General features: G+C 40.7%; 1 pseudogene; it reads left to right on the top strand.

The window, feature by feature from the left end:
* The first annotated feature begins 319 nt into the window (after positions 1–319).
* LOC132997395 (myotubularin-related protein 7-like) overlaps positions 320–20,815 on the top strand; it is a 33,971-nt pseudogene continuing 13,475 nt past the window's right edge.

The following is a 20,815-nucleotide window of genomic DNA, read 5'->3' as shown; positions in this document are numbered from 1 at the left end:
GAATTTTATTTTGAAAGGTAAAACCGGAGGTTGAGTGTATTATTATGGTTGAAGTGACAGTAGTGCACCATGAGTGCACCACACAGCTGTACCGAGGCAGAGGCAGCGGGATCCGGTCACCATCAGATGTGCGAAGAGGCGATGTATTCCAGTCTACTAACCGAACAAACCAATAAGAACATCATGGACATTATTTCATGTCTTAGCGACGGAGAACACAGCTCGTCTGGTGACGTGAAACGAGGAATGTAAGCGCTGACAATTAAAACTGCAAGACGCGACTGACTCCAATCGCACTCCTCCTTTTCCATCTCCACCATTTTGGTTGTCAGTGATGGAGCACATCCGGACGCCCAAGGTACCAACACTTATTTCAGCAGCAATGGCTTTCTATCGCGTGTCTATTATCTTCGCTACTGCTGCTGGGCTTCTCCTCCATCTGCGTCAGTTATATACCTCCGCTATTAATCAGTGTCATTGAGGAGTCATCGCCAAACTGACGTCTGTCTGTAGCCTACATGTGAAACCTGCAGGAAGACGGTCTTTGATCACTCTGACATGTGACATCATGATAAAAACACATTGTGTATCGATACATTCTTCAGACACATTTAACAGATTAGCTAATAGATACCCACCGTGTTCACGGAAACAAACATCACTTCCACTTTATCCCTCACTTAACCGTGAACACACCTGGTGCATGTGGATTTAAGTTAATTTATTCCTTCGGCCTTAGACGCAGGATTTTAACGTTTTTTATTATTCTTATTAATATAAATATTGTTGATATGTTCTACCATGATGACACATCTGTCCAATCATGATTTTGCATTGTCCTGCTAACCACCATCTTCCTCCGGTGTGCCAGCCAGGCAAAGGCCTCACCCTCCTCACCACACCATCTTGGCATGGCTGTGAAGAGGATATACATTAGCTGATATAGCTTGATTAGGATACTCACGTTCAGTGTTGTGCAAGTTCACACCTCTCATGAACTAGTTCAAAGTTCAGTTCTTACAAGTAAACATGAGTAGTTCACGTTCATAGTTCACCATTTAAATTCTGAACTAGTTCATAGTTCAGCTCATTTCATAGTTTTTAGGTGGAAAGTGAGAATGAAAGACTTAACTTGTTTTTTATAGGACAACAAATCATAGTGCTATGCATTGCTATGAAACCAATTAATAGGCTATACCTTAAATTCTATCATTTAAATTTATAAAATAAATGTGTGGACAGAGGACAAAAAGTTTTTTGGGGGGTTTGTTTTATTTGTCTGCTGCATCTTTACAAAATGGCTTCAGTTAAATTATGTAGGCTATGTAAAATTGTAAAAAAACATGAAATGAAAATGAAATGAAACATAGAAATCAAGATGGCTGTTTTTATCAAACAGCTTAAGAGAGGTAGGTTGTTAACTTTTCAGACAAAGTCCTGAAATATTACTTGGACAGCTTTAACAAGTACTGATGACACGCATTTGAACATCAAAAACCCCTTTTTAACTCTTTATAATGTAAACTGCACCCCTGTAGAACTCAGGTGCCCCTCTGTTATTGGACTTACAGACAAAACTCTGAGAAAACAAACATGTAAACAATGTTCTTATCAAAGAATCACACAAGCTTGCTTAGTCCACAGACTAGACTACTGCTTTTTGTTAGCATTTAAAAGCAATTGCTTTTCAAAGTTGGCATCTCCCAACCTGTTTCTCCTGCGGCCTAAAGATCTGGCCACCAATGCTGAAGAGCCTCTCTACTGGAGCGCTCAAAGGGAGTGCTGTGTTGCATTTGACAAACAGCTTTGTCAGTTTTGGTAAGACTATGTACTCCGTGAAGTCATCATTGGTCTGTGCATCCAGGTAGATGTCCACCTCAGACTTTTTGACATTTGATGGGCGGTTAAATTTGAAAAAGGATGACCTTTTGCTCTCAGAGCCACCAGATGACTTGGCTTGATTAGAGTCCTTAGCTATGTCAACAGAATGAAATTCTTGCTTCAACATCATGCGATATTGCAAGGACTTATTCTCATCCTCCACCCAGTCCAAGTTGAATGCTGGCAGTAGTATAGCTGCCAGTGTGTTTTCTCTCTTTTTTCGAGCATTCCTTCCACTCTTGTAGAGAGTGACTGTATCATGTTCTGGATCAGGGGACGACATGCAATTAAACCTTGCGTAGCCGTAGGCTCGAAACTCTTATCCAATAGGCCATTCAAATCGTTCTTCAGCTGGACAATAGTGGGAGCCAGAATCGACTTCATTCACAAACTTGTGAATGAAGTCGATTTCTTCTGGAGTAAAGGCCAATTTATGCTTGAGCGTATTTTGTAAAACGGATAGATAAGACCGCCCTATCCGTTGTGAAACGCCCTCTCCGAGTGCTTCGGACAGCTTTTCGTACACGTCTGATTTTTCTAACTTCTCCGTGTTGTGTCGGAGAGCCCGCGGACAGGTCTTGGCTGTGATTGGTCCGCGAACGACATCATTTCCGTATGTCGTCATTTCCGTACGACGTCATTTCTGTTCGACGTCATTTCCGGACCTGTAACTTCCTGATTCACAATAAACACATACACAACTACGATTCTACGATTAATGTGACGTGTGTGTTAAGCCAGCGGAGTTGTCCGGCTGACGGTGGCTCGTTCGAGCACTGACGACATGTGTGCACGGTCACAGACGGTTAGAACGAGCTTTCAAAACGGCGCTAGCAGGAAAGGCTAGCAGGCTAGGCTAGCGGGCTAGCAACCATGCTAACTGCGGTGGTAACAGTGCATAACCCCGCCGTCACGACTTTAATTCCACTTCTATCATGACACTGTTTCTATAATACCAGCAAACACTGGGTAGTAGTTAGTGTCGGGAGTCCCTGCTGACTGTGTGTGGAAGCTGAGGTTGAAGCTAGCTGGGAGGGGAGCTAGCAAGCTCTGTGTAGCCTCAAGCAGATTCAAGCTGTGGAATCAGCAACACAGTTCGGAAACGAGACCGGGGAACCGCTGCGCTAAGAAACGATAACATCAGCATCTTGACCCGCTGGGTGTCACTTTATTTAGTTCTGTTAGTTGCCATGGTTCAGTGTGTGGGAGGCAGGCTGACAGAGAAATATAAACACAAGTGGACTTCTTCTTCTGATAATTGGGGTAGGCTTCTCTGAGCTCGTCTTCCGTTGCGCCACCTATGGGTTTGGCGTGAATTTTATTCGACGTACAGTGGTCGGAGAAGTAAAAATCAAAAAGACTCTTCGTCTCCCGCTGAGCCCTCTCCGAGAAACGGATACGTAGAAGTATATAAGAGCCTTAAATCGACGTAGGCCAAACTCATTGCGGACAGTGTGCAGGAGGAGTCTGTCATATTCAGGATCCGTAGACAGACTGGCCTGGGGAATCATAGTTGCTATTTAAGACAGTCGCTGCATGGAGAGACACATAGAGTTCCAATGTGTATCATTTGGTGTTACAAAGCCAATCCCAAGCTTTTCCTCAACAAAATCGGAGGCTTTTGGACTTCTTTTCACTCTGTTCCATAGAACAGATGCCTTTAAAAAGACGGGCCTCGCTCGCCTTTTGTACTGTCCATCAGATACTTTTTGTCTTTTTGTCTTTGTAACCAGATTTAAGGTGTGAGCCATACACCTTCTGTGAGGTGGAAGGCAAGGATCCTCTAAATCTGAGAGAGGTGCAGGCTCCATCCCATCATCCTCATCTGAGCTCTCACTAGCAGGGCCAGATTCTTCTGATGCATCATCTTCAGTTGCTTCATCAACTGCATCATTAATGGCAACACTCGCTCCAAAACAGTTGAATGCTTTAACAAAATTTGAAGGTTGTCCGTCACAGTGCACACAATTTTGTTTTGAATTTTAAACTCCTTAAACACATCTGCCAACACTTTTGCCAGCACATCATATGTGTGTGCTCCTCTGACATGGCGGCATGCAAGGACTGCTGACCTTCTCTGTGATATATCATTTTTGTCCAGCCAATGAATGGTAATTCCCATAAATCCTTTGTTGACAGCTGACCAACAATCTGCTGTTGTGCAAACACATGGTCAATATCAGCAAGTTCAGCTTTAAGGTTACTGATGACCTCACTGAATTCTTTATAAACAGTCCCTGAACCTGCCTTCTTGAAGGCACACGTCTGCCTGGTTGCAAACCATTCACTAGTCTGATGAAGGAGGGCTTTTCCACTTTACTCAGAGCCTGTACATCTCCAGCGATGTAGTCAATTATGAGTTTGTCTACCTGTTGCTGGGAAATCATACCCTTGAAGGCTGCAGACAATGTGGTTTGGATCCTTTGGGGCTGTTGGCAGGGGGTCTTGGTCTTTTTTTGACTTTCAATTTCTTGGAGATACCCTTTTAGGCTAGCTGGATGCTTCAGCTCCACATGCCATTTTAAAATAGATGTGGATGAGGCTGATGTCCGGACTCGCTTTTTCAGTGCTGGAGGACACAATTTGCACAAAAAGGTGAGATTATTACTGTCTGAATCTTTATCAGATAGAGTGTAAAAATCCCGCAGATAATATTAAGGTGCATCGGAGGATGTAGTTGCTGAGTCTGCGTCTCTCCTTTCACTTGCCATTTTTAAGAGGCTGAGAGCTGTTGGTTTGCAGGTATGGCCTGCCCCTTTAAGGAAAATTTTGTAGTGTGTGACATAGTGCACCTGGGTATTGTGGGAAAAGACGCTCAAAGTGTGTGTATAAAGAGAAGTGACGGACCACCTTGAAGTGATGTGAGTGTTGTTGCTGCTGTAAATCCGAGAAATAAAGTGGCCGCATTCCAAGTAAAGAAACGTCTCCTCCTCCTGATTCACGGAGCGGTCCGGACGGTAACCGGCCAGACAGCGAGCCAAGATAACCCGTGAGCTGAGCTCCCAACTCCGGCTCGGCGCCGAGACACTGGCAAGAAAAGAAAACACTTGGAATACGTTGCTTGTTTGGTCTACATATGTGTGCGATGAATCATGGGTAACGTAGTGTGAAGTAGAGTTAGTTGGTTTAGGTTAGGCTACATCGCGGACATTTTACGGGCACTGAGCAACGACATGGTGCAAGCATTCGATTTAGACAGCGTCTCTCCTCAGGAGATCGGAAACATTCTGTAACGTTTTAGCTAGACCTCAGATAATATTGTAACGGACTGGTAGTTAGGTCAATGTTCTGTTTGACTGCTCTGTGTTTGCTATGACTTATGTTCAGCTAACTACACCATGTCAATAAGTATTGAGATTTCCTGAGGGTCAGTGAACAGGTAGGGGTGGGGCACGTGACAGTTCTAGACCAATGGCTGTGAGGGTATGTGGGATGGCAGGCTCTTATTGGCTGATGATTTGGCCAGTCAAGGGTGAATGAGGAAGGGAAATGAAGAATACGGTGGGGTTTTTTGGACTTTAATAAAGTTACACATTAAGAGAGAAGTTTCCTGTCGTCTATAAGCGAGGACGCTTCAATATGAACGTGTTCACCGTTCAAATTCATTATTTGTCATTAGGTTGCGTTCAGTTCATCGTTCTCATAAAAGTGAACGTGTTCAATGAACGCGTTCTTTTGCGTTTGTTCATGCACAACACTGCTCACGTTACAGTATCCAATAGGTCATTCATGACAACAGTTTACACTACAGGGTCACTTCGTTTATCGTTACATACCAGCAGATACAAGCAGGCACTCCAAACAAAAGTATAAATGTGTATTTTACACAAACTGTCATTAACTAACCTGTAACCAGGAGAGTCTCGCCAGGAGAGACTTGAAGCTGTTATAACAATATAATAATCTGTTTCAGACATGCCACAGATTTTAAATTGATGTGTCATTCCATCCCTGGTACTTAGCCCATGTGTATGTGTGTGTCTCTGTTAGGTGGAGAATGTGCATCTCAAAGACCGAGCGTCGGGCCAGAGAAAGGTCAGCATTGGGACTCTTTACCTTTCTGCCACGCACACTATCTTTGTAGAGAACAACCCTGAGACACGCAAGGAGACGTGGGTAAGCTGGAAACAAGGCACTGCACATCTGGACCACAAGAACTACCTTTAACATTTTGTTTACTTCTGTAATAATATGATAGAGGTGTATGTTTTTTTTCTTTGTAATATCATCATGTCACTGCCTGGGTGAAATATCAAATGAGTGAGATTACATACTTCCCCCATGCCACATATTGTCTTACTCTAGATAGATTGTCATACTGTATTCAGTTACCTGCATTTGATTATTCCTGTATTCATGCAATCACCACGAAAAAAATGACTTGCGTATTTGGAGATAAAGTGGTGAATCATGTTATAAAGAACAGAAATAAATAACTTTTTGAATGTGCAGTCTCCAGAGGATCTCACAGCAACTGTGGTAAATGTAAAACTGATTTAGTGCAGACATAAATATATACACCAAATTGTTGGTCATTAGATGTTGATTGTCAATCAATCAATTTGTATTACCCATATTCACAAATTACAATTTGTCTGCAATTGGGCTTAAAAAGGTGTGACATCCCCTGTTCTAAGCCCTCAGCAAGAGTAAGGAAAAACTACCAAAGAAAATGTTGAAACCTCAGGGAGAGCCACATGTGAGGGATTCCTCTCCCAGGACGGACAGAAGGGTAATAGATGCCCCATATAGCTGAACACTAGGCCTGTCACGATAACACATTTTTCTGTGCAATTAATTGCCCCAGAAATTATTGCGATAAGCGATAACAGGGTATCCGCGGGGTCTTGAAAAGTATTAAAAGGTGATACATAAATTTAGGGAAAATCAAGACCCTTGAAAAGTATTAAAAAGTCTTGAATCATTTTCGAATTCAAGACTCTGTGTAGCCGATGGTTTTTTCCTCTTATACTGTCAGGCCTCAGCCGAAAAGTGACACGAGAGATGGTTATTTAATCGGGAGATCGCACCCGTATATTTCAAACGGGGACGGGGCTCGAGCGCGAGACCGCAGAGCGAATAGCACGAGTCGTTGAATCTTCCATGTAGAGGACGGCTAGCTGCGAACAGTAAGCCACACATTATTTATATTGCTGCAATGGGTAAGTGTACATTCGCGGGGTCGTGGCTGGAACACGAGCAGTTCAAGCCCTGGCTGAAGCCCGTCGCTGGGAGTGACCGGGAGGCTACTGTTCGGTCTGTAGGAAGAAAGCGAGTGTAGCTTCAATGGGGATCAATGCTCTTCGGTCAGCCACAGATGCAAGGCGCTAACCACGAATCCGCTACGGCACGCAGACAGCGGTTGTCCATCGAGCATTGGGCAACAACTTCCTCGGTTAACGTTGTTACACGACCCAGTACGAGTACGAAAGCTGAAGCTAGTAACTAGCTGCTAGCGTTGCTAACGTGAACTCAGTTGTCACCGCTTCAACTTGTACAGACGTCAGTGACGTCGCCACGCCACCGCCGCGTGCACAAGTGTTGTTGTGTCGAGACACCACAGTAAAACACCGCTCCCTCACGTCCAATGAATCATATTTGTAAGGAGTGAGCACTACCACAGCTCAGTTAGTTTCGTCCATGTTCAAAGTTTACACACGTACAATTCTGAGTTCTGTTATTATATCATAATACTGGGAGAATAGCGCAGATTGTAATTTCCTTCAGGTGAGATACCAGACTAGTTGTCAGTTAAACACTTTGTTGCACTAAAGACATGCCACATGGTGGCTCTTTTTGAGAAAGTTGTAGCATTATATCAGTGAATATGTTGATCTGATATGTGTTATTTATCCGGCCTATCTGAATTCTGTTGTGTTGATGCAGTGCTACATAGAAGTTCTGGCAAACTGCATTTAATTTTGCAATCTCAATTGTGTCGCTGATGTAAATCAATCAATCAATCAAATTTTATTTGTATAGCCCATATTCACAAATCACAGTTTGTCTCACAGGGCTTAAACATGGTGAGAAATCCTCTGTCCTTAACCCTCAGCAAGAGTAAAGAAAAACTACTAAAAACCCTTTTAACAGGTAAAAATACGTAGAAACCTCAGAGCCACATGTGAGGGATCCTTCTCCCAGGAAGGACACAAGTGCAACAGATGTCAAGTGTAGGAAAACATCATTGGAATTTAAGTTTTTAGCAGCATTGATGAGGGTAAACATTTTGAAGGATAACTTAAAAACTATATGTCAAGCAGTCCTGCTACAATCATAGTCTCTGGTCAGCAGCCAGCAAGATCATGATCCAGCATCCAGATGGGATATATGTAGATGTAACCGGTTACAGCTCCTAGTGGCGCTGGGGTCTTGAAAAATATTAGAAGGGTCTTGAAAAGTATTGAATTTAATCTCAGGATTGCTGCATATACCCTGGATAATATTGCCGTTTTGACACAATTTTCAACTTATATAATGATAATGGCATAATAATGCAAGTACACCCTTTCGAAGATCAATAAACTTTTATTTTTAAAGAACACTGGAACTGGACATCTGGAAGACATTTAAAATATCCAGAATTAATTAACAAAACATCCAAAAACAATAAATAAAATTATTTTAACCAAAAATGCTCTTGAATAAAAACCAAACACAACCAAAAACAATAAATACAATTTAAACACTAAATAAAAAGGATGTAAACCAGATTGCACTTCAACAAATAATAAACATTAGGCTCAGACATACAGGCAAAACTGCCAATTAGGACCTTTGTGCAAAAAAGTGCAAACTAACAACAAAAAACATGACTGAAAGCGGATGCCTCAACAGGTCATATGCAAATCTGTAGCTTCTTTAGTCTTGCAGATTCCGAGCAAGAAATACCAACATGTTGACTTTGTGTGGCTTAAGGCAGGATCTCTCAGGAGTAACAATGTGGCCAGCTGTGCTAAACATTCTCTCTGAGCTGGTGCTTGTTGCACAAATGCACATGTACTTTTGGGCCAACTTGGCCATCAAAGGATATTTTCTTTGATTGTCATGCCACCACATCAAGGGATCACAAGCTGCATCAAGTGCATCTTCTTGGAGGAATTTGGTCAGCTCTGTATCAGCCTGCACTCTTTTTGGAAAGGAAGCCTGGGTCTGACTTGTGAGATGAGCTCTTCTGTTTTGAAGAAGGTCACTCAGCTTCATCTTCTTGGTGGGTGCGGTAGCAGTAGGTTCATCCACGTTTCCTCCAGCAGCGTTGCTGCAGCTCTCACCACTGGCACCTTCTCCACTTTCTTCTGGCCCTATTATGTCCAGTAGCTCTTGGACAAGCTGTTGTTTGACATCATCCAATGCCTCTGCCTCCTCCATGCTGCCACGATACCTTGGATCCAAGATGGTGGCCTTTCTCAGGAGGACTTGGATTGCAGGTGATTTGTATTTTTCAGTCAGGACCCTGCACATGTTTTGTTTAATGCTGGCTGTCAGTGCAGTGTCATCAGGGCCTGGAGAGAGAAGGTCGTCTTTTATCAGTTCCATCACAGGTTTAACTGAGGACACTGACGTATCTTTCCCCTGAGAGGACGTCTGTGAAGTCAGCTAGTGGTTTCATTGCTGCGTTGATGGACTCCAAAACAGAAACATCTTGCCAGGTTGGATTGAGGTGGCTATGTTTACGGTCTTGAACCAGGACACTTCTTATGGCTGGGAGTTGCTCGAGCACCCTCTCTACCATCTTCTGCTTAGTGCCCCATCGTGTGACAACATCCTGTGGGAAAGATAATATTGTTCTTGTTCATTAGTTAGTCTATATCAACATTCTTAAACAAATACTACATTTTACATTTCCATTATTATTCATTTGTATGTTTTATTTTTTATTTTATTTTTTAATGCCAGTGCATACGACTACAGTCTCAATTAAATTCAACAGGTCTAGAGGCTACTTTAAAATAAGAATAACAACTCTTTAAATATTTTGTGTTGCAAATTAAACAATAGAATATAGATGTATTGCACAGTAATACATTATACAACATAATTCAATGCACTGCACTCACTACTGGACTCATTAAAAAAAAGTAGAGTAATAAATAGTCAATAAATAATACATTCTCATGGTCTCATTCACTCAGTCAGTACATTCATGTGGTCAAACACTGTACCATCAACTTAGTGCCATTGTATGCATTAGATGCATTAAATTAAACTATCAATGAATTAAATCACTCACCAGTATTAGACTGTGTTGGGGGAGATTTGCCTCACTAATAACCATCACCAACTGAATGCCTAACCCTGCGCGCTGCCTTGAAGAATTCAGTTGGGGCAAAAAAACACCAATCCACCGAGAGGGCAGATACACCGGATTAAAAACTTTTGATATCCAGTTACTTTGAAGCGTGCGGATGGAATTTATTGCAGCCGGCAAAAAATTATCGCTCATTTTAATTTATCGCGCAATTAATTGACAGGCCTACTGAACACATCAACAAAATTACAATATTTACAACATTGATTAGAAGAAACAGTTACTAGCATAAAGGGAAGGTGTGTCAGTGTTAAAAGTATTTATACATGTCTGATAGAGATGAAGGGAGCAGCAGTGACAATTAAAATTGAGGAGATATTGGCAGTTATCGTGGAATATGTGAAGATGCATATTGTATATCAAGCAGTCTTGTTGTAAACAAATACTAACTGTTGAAAAAAAGTCATCTGTTTTTTGTTTTATTATCATAGCTTTGTGATGCCTCTTTGTGACTTTTTCTGAGTTTGGTCCCTGTGCACTTGATTATTTAAGTTTTCTTGGGATCAATCTCTCAGTGCCCTCCTATCTGATCTGTGTTCGGTTATTTAAAGAATATTATAATTTTATATATTTTAATAATAGCAATAAATCCTCAATTTGTTTACTTTTCATTATGTTACATCCAATAAATGTTGTAAATACTGTTATTTTGCTGATGTTCTCATTTACATGTTGCATCTATTGCATATCCGTCCGTCCAGGGAGAGGGATCACTCAAATGTGGCTTTCTCTTGAGGTTTCTAAGTTTTGTACCCTGTTAAAAGGGTTTTTTGGTAGCTTTTCATTTATTGTTAAGGGGTTCAGGGTAGAGGATGTGGCACTTTGTTAAGCCAAATGAGAGAAATTGTGATTTGTGAATAAAATAAACAAATAAAATTCAAGCAAGCATCCCAGACCTATCATCTCTATCTTAGTCACATGGTGAGATGGTCATCCTAAATTTCTGACCCTGCTAGACTTTCTTTCCAAGTTGTCCATATTTGAACGTTGAATGAGCTGCAGTCAAATATATTTATTTTATTTTGGCAACAGCACAATATTGCAGATTTTACCAACCATTTGGCCGAAAATTTGACTGGATAAAAGAGGCATCCAAGGGTGGAAGATTTCAGCCAACAGGAATCCACTGTCTATATTGGATTTGCAGAAACAGAGAAGACCAATTTCAATCAGCTTATGTTAAAAAAAAGAAATCGCAGTTAAAGCAACCGTCTACATTTTCTTTGTCTTCTTCAACACATGGCTTTTACTGCCCATTAGAAAAGCCCAAGAGCTTCCCCACAAACTAATTTCAACACTTCTTCCTGAATATTTCAGATCACAAGACAGATTACACAATATGTGATATTTTGTTTATGTGCACCTCTTGAGGTAAGGTTAAGTTTTTCATCTGAGATATTAAAACATGTGTATTGTTGTCAGAGTTGGGTAGTAATGTATAACATTTACTAAGCTACATGTACTTGAGTAGTTTTTTTCAATACTCAGTTACATTTGTGAGGAAAAAATGTTACTTCTACTCTACTACATTGGGTCACTAACTTCTCACTACTTTTCTGTGTCTATGATCTACATTTTTACACTCAGCTGAGCTGATGCAATGATTTTCCTACAGGGACGCCCGGGCCACACTGGCTGCTCTGTGGATCTGTTGCGTGGCGAATTGTCTGTTGTTCACATAGGCAGTGGATCTGCAATGTTGGGTTTTAAGGTGTGATCACTGTATTTCCTTGAATAAAAGTTCATCTATATACGCAACTACTTCCCAGGAAACTACGCTATGAAACTGTGAATCTTCCGATCTTGTTTAAACAAAAACAGAAAAAGTGTAAAAAGGAGTACTTTAACTTTAAAAGTGGTAGAGGAAACCCTGACCACCAACAGATTCATTTAAATTTCATTCACAGAACATACATGACTCCTCGTAAACTTTACTGTATGAAGATTAAAGATAATTCGAACTGTACACTATGTACTACAGGCACTGTGGGCACCTTTTTCCACATGATTTGGGAATGCCCAGGGGTTGATAATTTTTGGAGAATGGTGCAGAGGGAACTGTCATTGCTATTGTCCATTACTATCCCCCTGTCTGTTTTTATTTTAAATGATCTTTCTCAACTGAAACTCACAAAATCCTCAAAGCGCGTGTTTCTGGCTGGCCTAACTGCAGCTAAAAAGATGATCGCAACAAGGTGGAAACCGCCCCATATACTATCTCGGCGACAGTGGCTGCTCAACTTCATAGATGTTGCGCTTCTGGAATTGTCCACAGCACGCGTCCATGGTGCAAAGGAGGAAGTGTCATTGTACTGGGCTCGAACAGTGGAGGCTCTCAAAGGCTTTTCTTTGGTTTATGTTTCCTGTTTATGTTTTACTGTGTACTGCAAATTGTGGAAGGAATCTAACCATTTGATAGATCTAACGAGGTTACACTTCAATGGCACTTTTTCCTTTTGCATTTATGACATTTTATGTATTGTACTTAATTTTTGCTATGTATTTATCTTCAGTTATATCATTCTATTTTATTTTTTTGTTTTCATTTTATTATTATCCGGCGTGTATCTGTGTGTGTGAGTACATGGGTATACTTATGTTTTTATACGGTAATTACTTACTATTTATGCGCTGTTGAATGATGATGATTGTTGTCCTTCAAATCCCAATAAAAAAAAAAGTGGTAGAGGAAGTTTTGCAAATATTTATGTTTGTGACATATTCATCAGGTAAACATTAAAACTGTGGCGAAAGATCATTTTCACCATCTATTCAACTGTGAACCGTGGAGAAAATGCCTGCATCTTCACATCTTGCGTTAATGAGGTTAACATTTCAAAGTTATATTTTAGTTTGTTTTGGAAACTGAATGCATATGCACACACAATGCAGGCTGCATCCAAGCCTTTCCTATGATAATTCAGTGATGTTTTTTTCTTGATGTTTGAAAGCAATCAGTGCTTAATAGCATATATCTTGGCATTTGCCTTATGCACTTTACATTGTTATTACCTATTAATATCCTGTTCCAACCTTTATATATACAGTCTATGGTTCCAACGCACTACACTCTAATGAATTTACTTGAGTAGTTTTTTATGTGATACATTTTTACTTCTACTCAAGTACTTATTTGTATGAGTACTTTTACTTTGACTTTAGTCACTATAATTATAAAGTAACAGTACTTTGACATGAGTACTGTTTCTGTTTACTCTTTCCACCACTGATTGTAATATTGTTCATGTGGTGAGGTTCTATATCTGTTTACACAGTCCCCTGGTGTGTTTCAGGTGTTGCACAGCATGGTGAGCCGTGTGGAGAGGCTGCCCAACACCCCTGCAGGAAGTCAGCTGATCCTACGTTGCAAGGACTTCCGGGTCTTCCAGATCCTCATCCCACAAGAGAGAGACGGTTTGGATGTTCATGCCTCATTGGTTAGGTTGTCACATCCAGGTGTGTGTATGTATTTGTTTGTGTAAGTGGGGTAATGTGTATTGTGTAAATGAGTGAGTTGAACAAAGGTGTTGTTTTTTTAAATGGCTCTCCTCTCCTCTCTCAGAGAAGTACAATGAGCTGTACTGCCTGTCCTTCAATCCCAATTTAAACAAAGAGGAGAGAGAAGAGTCCTGGACTTTCGTTGATCTTGTGGTCGACTACAAGCGGATGGGAGTTCCGAATAATCTGTGGGTCACCACAGCAGCCAACAGTGAATACAGGGTCAGTCTAATTGGGATAAGTCAGTCAAGTAGATGTGATTTTTTTTAAGAGATAAGGTGTAGGTGTATGCAGGGAGATTAATTAATGGCTAAATATACTCCTTATAGAAAACAGAGTGGGGCCAAAGTTCTACCTCTACTAAAGCCCTTGTTCTATTTGACTCTATTGTCTGTTTTAGTTTACTGGCAGTATTTCTTCTGCTAAGTACAGTGAATATGCTTTGTACGTGGAGCATTTGCAAGGTCATAGATAAGAATGAGTGTCTGAAAACATAAACAAAGGAAAAACACAGGCTTTATTATTAGCACTATTACGTTAACTATAATAATGGCAGTGATTAGGGGTTGTACGCTGATATGTTTTTAAATTCCAAATATGTAAAACAACAACAGGTTTACAAGTCAAAATATTATTGTAACACACTATTCCTCTTCAGTATTAATTTAATTATTGTTCAGTTGTTTGTCTGACATTTTACAGTCAGGAACTGACGTGCACTGCACAGCTAATGTTACAGTTATATTACTCAGTAAGAAGTGCTGCAGTATAAAATCACTTTGTGTTGAATTGTTCCTGTTGATATCATGCAGACCATGTAGGAATATAATAAAAACACAAATCTGTGTAGCTTTAGTCTGGTCCCTTTGGACCCAGTGGTTCAGTCTCTCCTCACTGCTGCAGCTCCAGGGACTCCCCCTCATCTCCCCCTCATCTCCCCCTCACAGATCCTCTCCCTCCTTACTGCCTGCCTCTCCCTCCTCTTCTCTCTTCACCTCAGTGAAGCCATCTGACCCTTTTTACACAACTGCCTTTATATTTGTGTTTATATATATATATGTATATTCTTCAGTATAAAGTAGAAAATTGTTGAGTTCTACAAACAAACCTTGTAAGGCATAAAATATTGTAAATGGACCAACCCATGCTTGTTTTTTTTATAGATTTTTTGATTATAAAAAACTGAATAAACCAATCTTTATCCCGTAGTCTTTATCTTCAAAATTCTCTCCTCATACAAGGTGGACAGGACCTAAGTCTACAATAAAATTCTCATCATCAGTAAATTATTGTTTCCTTGATGCTGAAATATTTGCCCCTTTTCCCCCAGGTGTGTGATACATATCCCTCAGAGCTCTTCATTCCAAAGTCGGCAACACCCGCCATCATCGTGGGAAGCTCAAGGTTCAGAAGTAGAGGACGATTTCCTTCTTTGTCCTACTTCCACCATGATACACTGGTCAGTGTGACACACACACACACACACGTTTGTTCCTATATCTTAGTGAGAACACTCGAAATAATACATTACCTAGCCCCTTACCCTAACTTTAAACATCCAAACTAAATGCCTTACACAGCCAATTGAAAAAGTGAGAATCGATCAAAATGTCTTCACTTACCAAAAATGTTCTCACTCTGTAGGGTCTATGCTTAAAATGGTCCTCACAAAGATATAAGTACAGGAAAGCACACATACACATTAAAGGAATATTGTGATTGTAATCATAACGATGATGTGGATAATATGTCGCCCTAAAGGCAGCAGTATGCAGGTGCAGTCAACCACTGTCAGGCTTCAGTGGACGTTGTCAAGAAGATGAGATGATGCTTCAGGCTGTTATGAAGTCCAACCCTGGTAGTGAATACATCTATGTTGTGGATACCAGGCCCAAGGTAACACCTCCCAACATTTATTCAGTCCCTCACATACACCCAGAAAGCACATTTCTAGTATACTTGATGACCACTCAAAGGGCTTTACAGTACATTTTCTGCCATTCCCACACACTTTCACATGGTGCATCTATGTGCAATACTTTTTTCTTTGACAACAGCACATCAGTCAGGGGTAATTTGAGGTTCAGTATCTCGCCCAAGGACAATTCAGCATGCGAAAGGGGAGGACTTGGATCGAACCAACAACCTTCTTGTTGAGGACGGCCTGCTCTACCGTAATAATATATATATATATTAGGGCTGGGCAACGATTAAAAGTTTTAATCGAGTTAATCGCATGATTTCCCTGATTAATCACGATTAATCGCATATGTATACGCAAAATCCAATAATGAATTAAAAAGTATTGTATAGCATACTTTTATTTTTAATGTTCTGCCATATGAACGAAAGTGCCATAACATTTGTTGTGCAAACACTTTTAACATCAGCATTTTAATACAGTAGCAGTTAAATAAAAATATTTAGGGCTGGGCAAGTTAACTCGTTTAATCGAGTTAACTCAAGTGATGAGTTAACTCGATTGTTTATCCGCCAATTATTTTCTTTTTTCCTGTTCTGCAGCAGTCAGCAACAGACTTTCACAAAATAAAAGCCTGACTTTCACAACAAAACAATAAATAATCAAACCTGAGTTAATGCGAGATAAAATAATTAATCGAGTTAACTCATCACTTGAGTTAACTCGATTAAAACGAGTTAACTTGCCCAGCCCTAATATATATATTACATATTCATACATATTCAGTACTCTATTTTTGTTTATGTGTGTGTGTGTCCAGCTTAATGCCATGGCAAATAGAGCAGCAGGAAAAGGCTACGAGAACGAAGACCACTACACCAACATCAAGCTGCAGTTCGTCGGCATTGAAAACATTCATGTGATGAGGAGTAGCCAGCAGAAAATCATTGACGGTAAGGAGAAGTTTGTGTGTGTGTGTGTGTGTGTGTGTTGAGGAAATAATATAAAGCTGCAGTGTAATATAGTGACAGGGAAACAACAGAGTTAAGAAGAACAAATGCAAAGACTTCCTTTGACAATATATTGTTGTGTTCATGTTCCCGAGTGTTTGTTTGTTTGTTAACCTCCTCTCTCTCTCTTTCTTTCATACAGTGGGCGAAATGCGATCTCCATCAATGACTGACTTCCTGTGGGGTTTGGAGAACTCTGGTTGGCTCAAACACATTAAAGCCATACTGGATGCTGGAGTCTTCATTGCCAGGGTGTGTACATAGTCAGACATAATCTCACACACAAGCACAAACACACATTTTAAAAACTGGAACTGTCTGATTGGGATTATTGAACTATAAATGCCCTTCCACTTTCCTGAAAACTGCTCAACTGATCAACTTGACTTATGAAGATCTAAGGAATTGACGTTAACCGCAACCAGAGACATGGGTACACTACCAGAGGATAGCAGCCTGAACAGCGGGTCCAGTTGTAGGATCGGTGCCACAACTGCTCAACCCAAGTGCCAGCACAATCATCACAAAAGGTTTCAGTTACAACACACATCAATGCCACCACTCACCTCTCCTCCAGACTGCACTGGATGCCTCTGGCTGAGTCAAAAAATTGCTGAACTTGAAGGTTGGATTTCCATCCTATACCAGATCCAGAACAATGAGCAAATCTTGGTCTCAATGGCCGCTGAGGCCTCCTGAATCCCTGACACCACACCACGCTTCCCGGGCTTAGTCCCTCTGTATCTAAAAAGCCGGAGCTGCCAATGGTCAGCTCATCTCTTGTGGAGGACCCCTGGCCCAGGCTTGGAGCCATTACCAGGCATAGATGTGTTCCGGACCCACTCCTTCGGAGTGTAATCTGGAGGACAGCTGCAACTAACGCTTATTTTGATAATCAATTAACCTGTTGATGACTTTTCAGATTAATCTAATAAAAAAAAAGCTACATCCGAATAGATGCAATAGAATGCATTTATTCAGCTGTCAAAAACAATCCTTGGGGGCTCCTGTCTCTTTACACCTGGCTCTCATCAGCCTGCACTGATAACAGTATATTTTTTGTCTTACTATATTGTAATCTGAATGTATCTTTGTTACTGAATTTGCTCACTTACTTTCCATCACTACCACCAATTATGATAAAGTTGTACTTTTAGGGGACTTAAATATTCACATCAACAACCAGACTGACCAATTTGCCTCTGACTTTCTTGATGTTATCATACTTTTGACTGTAGTCAGCATGTCTCTGGCCCGACTCATCAACATTTTCATTCTCTCGATCTAATTATTACATATGGATTTAACTCAGTAAATGTCCAGACTATAAGAATGCACGAGTCTGACCATGCGCAACCTTTTTAATGTACCCTTAAGAGTCTGTGGTCTCTAGCCTGTGAAGCCCACGTCACTTTTGACTCATCACTCCACAGACCATTGAGAATTTCTGTAAAACCTTGCAGTCTACTCGATAACTTGATCCACTAGATCTCGCAGATCCTGTGGAAGATCTGGCCAAAAGATTCTTACAGTCATGTGCTGATACTCTCGACTCTCTGGCTCCACTCAAAATTTTAATTTCCCGTACTGCCCCAACAAAAACATCACCGTGGGTTATGACAGTGTACGGCGTACTAGAAGGGCATGTCCACGTAATGGAAAATGTTGAAATAAAAGTGCCCCTTTATTATCTTGAAAGAGTGCTTAAAAAATGTAAAAACACTGTTAAAGATGAAAGGTTGAAATATTTATCATGTCTTATTTCCACAAATCCTCACAACCTCAAACTATTATTTAGGACCATTAACTCCCTTATTCAACGCCCCCCTGATCACATTTGAGAGATGTGAGGAATTTCTGACCGTTTTCTTTGATAAAGTTTCCAGCATCAGAGCCCAAATTGTGCCTTCCCTGTTTATGCAACAAGAGAGGAAAGTGCTTCAGATTTTTCATTCTTTTAATCCAACATCCCAGTCTGGTCTCCTGAGGATGATTAATAGCATGAAATCCTCTTACTCCACCTTAGATATTTTACCAACAAGGTTTTAAAAGAATTTTCTACTTTTTGTTTCTCCTGACCGTTTAACAATATTTAACTATTCTGTATCTTCTAGTGTAGTTCTTACTTACTTTGTTTAAATCTGCTGCTTATATATTATCATATAACCATTTCAAAATTACCATCTTCTGGCAAAGCCTACTTTATTTAAAAATGTTCATCTGGCTCACGCATGCATCACAGTACAGAAAATGCATTTTTGAAAGTTTAAATGATATTAGGATGAACTCAGATTCCAGCCTTTGCAGAGTTCTGGTGCTACTAAACAACTGGGTAGGCCTTACCGGTACTGCTGTTATACTGATTAAAATCCTACCTTAATGGCAGATCTTTTGTGTATCGATTGGGAATGCTTTCTCCAGCTTCCAGAAATCACATTTGGCATTCCTCAAGGATTACTGTTTTCAATGTACATGTTATCATGCCGACGATACCCGTCCTTAAATCCACCAGACCTCTCCTCAACCGTTTCACAAACAACTTGTCTTGCAGACATAAGGTCAAAACACATCTTCCTTATGCCGGGTTCACACCGCAAAGCCTTAAATAACAGCTGTCTCCCATCCACTCCCATGTTAATCCTTTGTGCCGGCCCCACCGGAGGCTGAAGCCCCGCGCTGCGCCAAAGCTCCCGCCGCGGCGTGCAGCGATCGTTTCGGCGTTGAGTCTATGTTTTGCGCTTGACGCGAGCCTATCGCTCCGGGAAACACAGTGAAAAATGATTTAAAACGATATTGATGACATATTTTATATGATATAAATGATAAAATATGCATCCCATAGTTTGTATTCCCCTTCTCTTGTCCTGGAGTTTTAATTTGACTCACAAATCACATTATCACATTATTAAATGTCCCCCTCTGCCCATCCAGACACACAAGCAGTCATAAAGATAAAAAGAGAGAGGTGGGGGGGGGGGGGGGGGGGTGTCTACGTACTCTCCACATAGGCTTGAGTGGAGAATACGTAATTTACCCTCGACACTCGACATGGGTGCAAACAGCGGAGAAGTTCTTGAAGATGGATGACATTAAATTATTAATTGAAGTGGAGAAGTAGTACAGTGATGTGATATGATCCTCGGCACATGTTGTATAAAGACAACATTAAAAAGGACAAATGCTGGGACGCTGTTGCAGTTAATGACAAATATCAGCTGTATGTGTGATCACGGAGAGGAATCACAGGATGACCGCCGCGGAGTTAAGAGTGTCCGGTGTGACCAGCGTTTACGCGACGCTTATGCGACGCTTACGCGACGCTTCAGCGTCCGGTGTGACCAGCCTAGCACCGGCGCGGTAGGGATAAGCGCTTACGCGACGCTTACGCGACGCTTACGCGTCCGGTGTGAACCCAGCGTTATGCTGAACAGTGATAAAACCAAAGTTGTGGTGTTTTGACCAAAATCATACATGGATACTGTAATAAGTTCTTTGCGTCCGAGGGTCTACAGTGCATTAGTCTTTGATTCATACCTGATTTCACAAAACATTTTAGCAATATCATGAAATCAGGTATTGGTCAAACTAGGAGTATTTCCAAAATTAGATAATTTCTCACATTCAGTGATGTTAAACTGTTATTCATGCTTTTGTCTCCAGCCATCTAGATTACTTTAACTCATTATTTGCAGGACTGCCCCAAAAATCTATCAACCATCTCTAACTTACAAGTCCTCCAAATACCACAGCCAGAGCTCTTTCAAAACTGGAAAGTATGAACACATCATCCCTTTTCTCTCCTCATGAACCTGTCACAATCAAAATTGATTTCACTACTTTATTGCTAGTTTTTAAATCTCTAAGCAGCATTGGCCCTTCTTATATCACTGATCGCCTACCACCATACATACCTGCTAATGATCTCAGATCTGCAAATGATCTGTTGCTCCAGGCCCCAGGGTAAGGAGTGAAACTAAGGGAGGTAGAGCGATTTCAGGAAGGGCTCCACGACTATGGAATAACCTTCCACTGGGAATCAGACTAGCTACCTAGTTGTCAGCTTTCAAATTTTGTTTAAAGCCATTTTTTTTTAAATGGCTTTTACCTAGATTTCTTATGTCTCTTCTGTATGTAATTTTTTGGGTTTCTTTGTTGTGAAGCACTTTGTAAACTAAAAGTTTATTATTATTATCATTG

This window comes from Limanda limanda, chromosome 2 (genome assembly GCF_963576545.1).
Source record: "Limanda limanda chromosome 2, fLimLim1.1, whole genome shotgun sequence".
In the NCBI taxonomy this organism is placed as follows: Eukaryota; Metazoa; Chordata; class Actinopteri; order Pleuronectiformes; family Pleuronectidae; genus Limanda; species Limanda limanda.
Note: the sequence above shows the minus strand (reverse complement) of the source record. Positions and strands in the feature narration are given on the sequence as shown.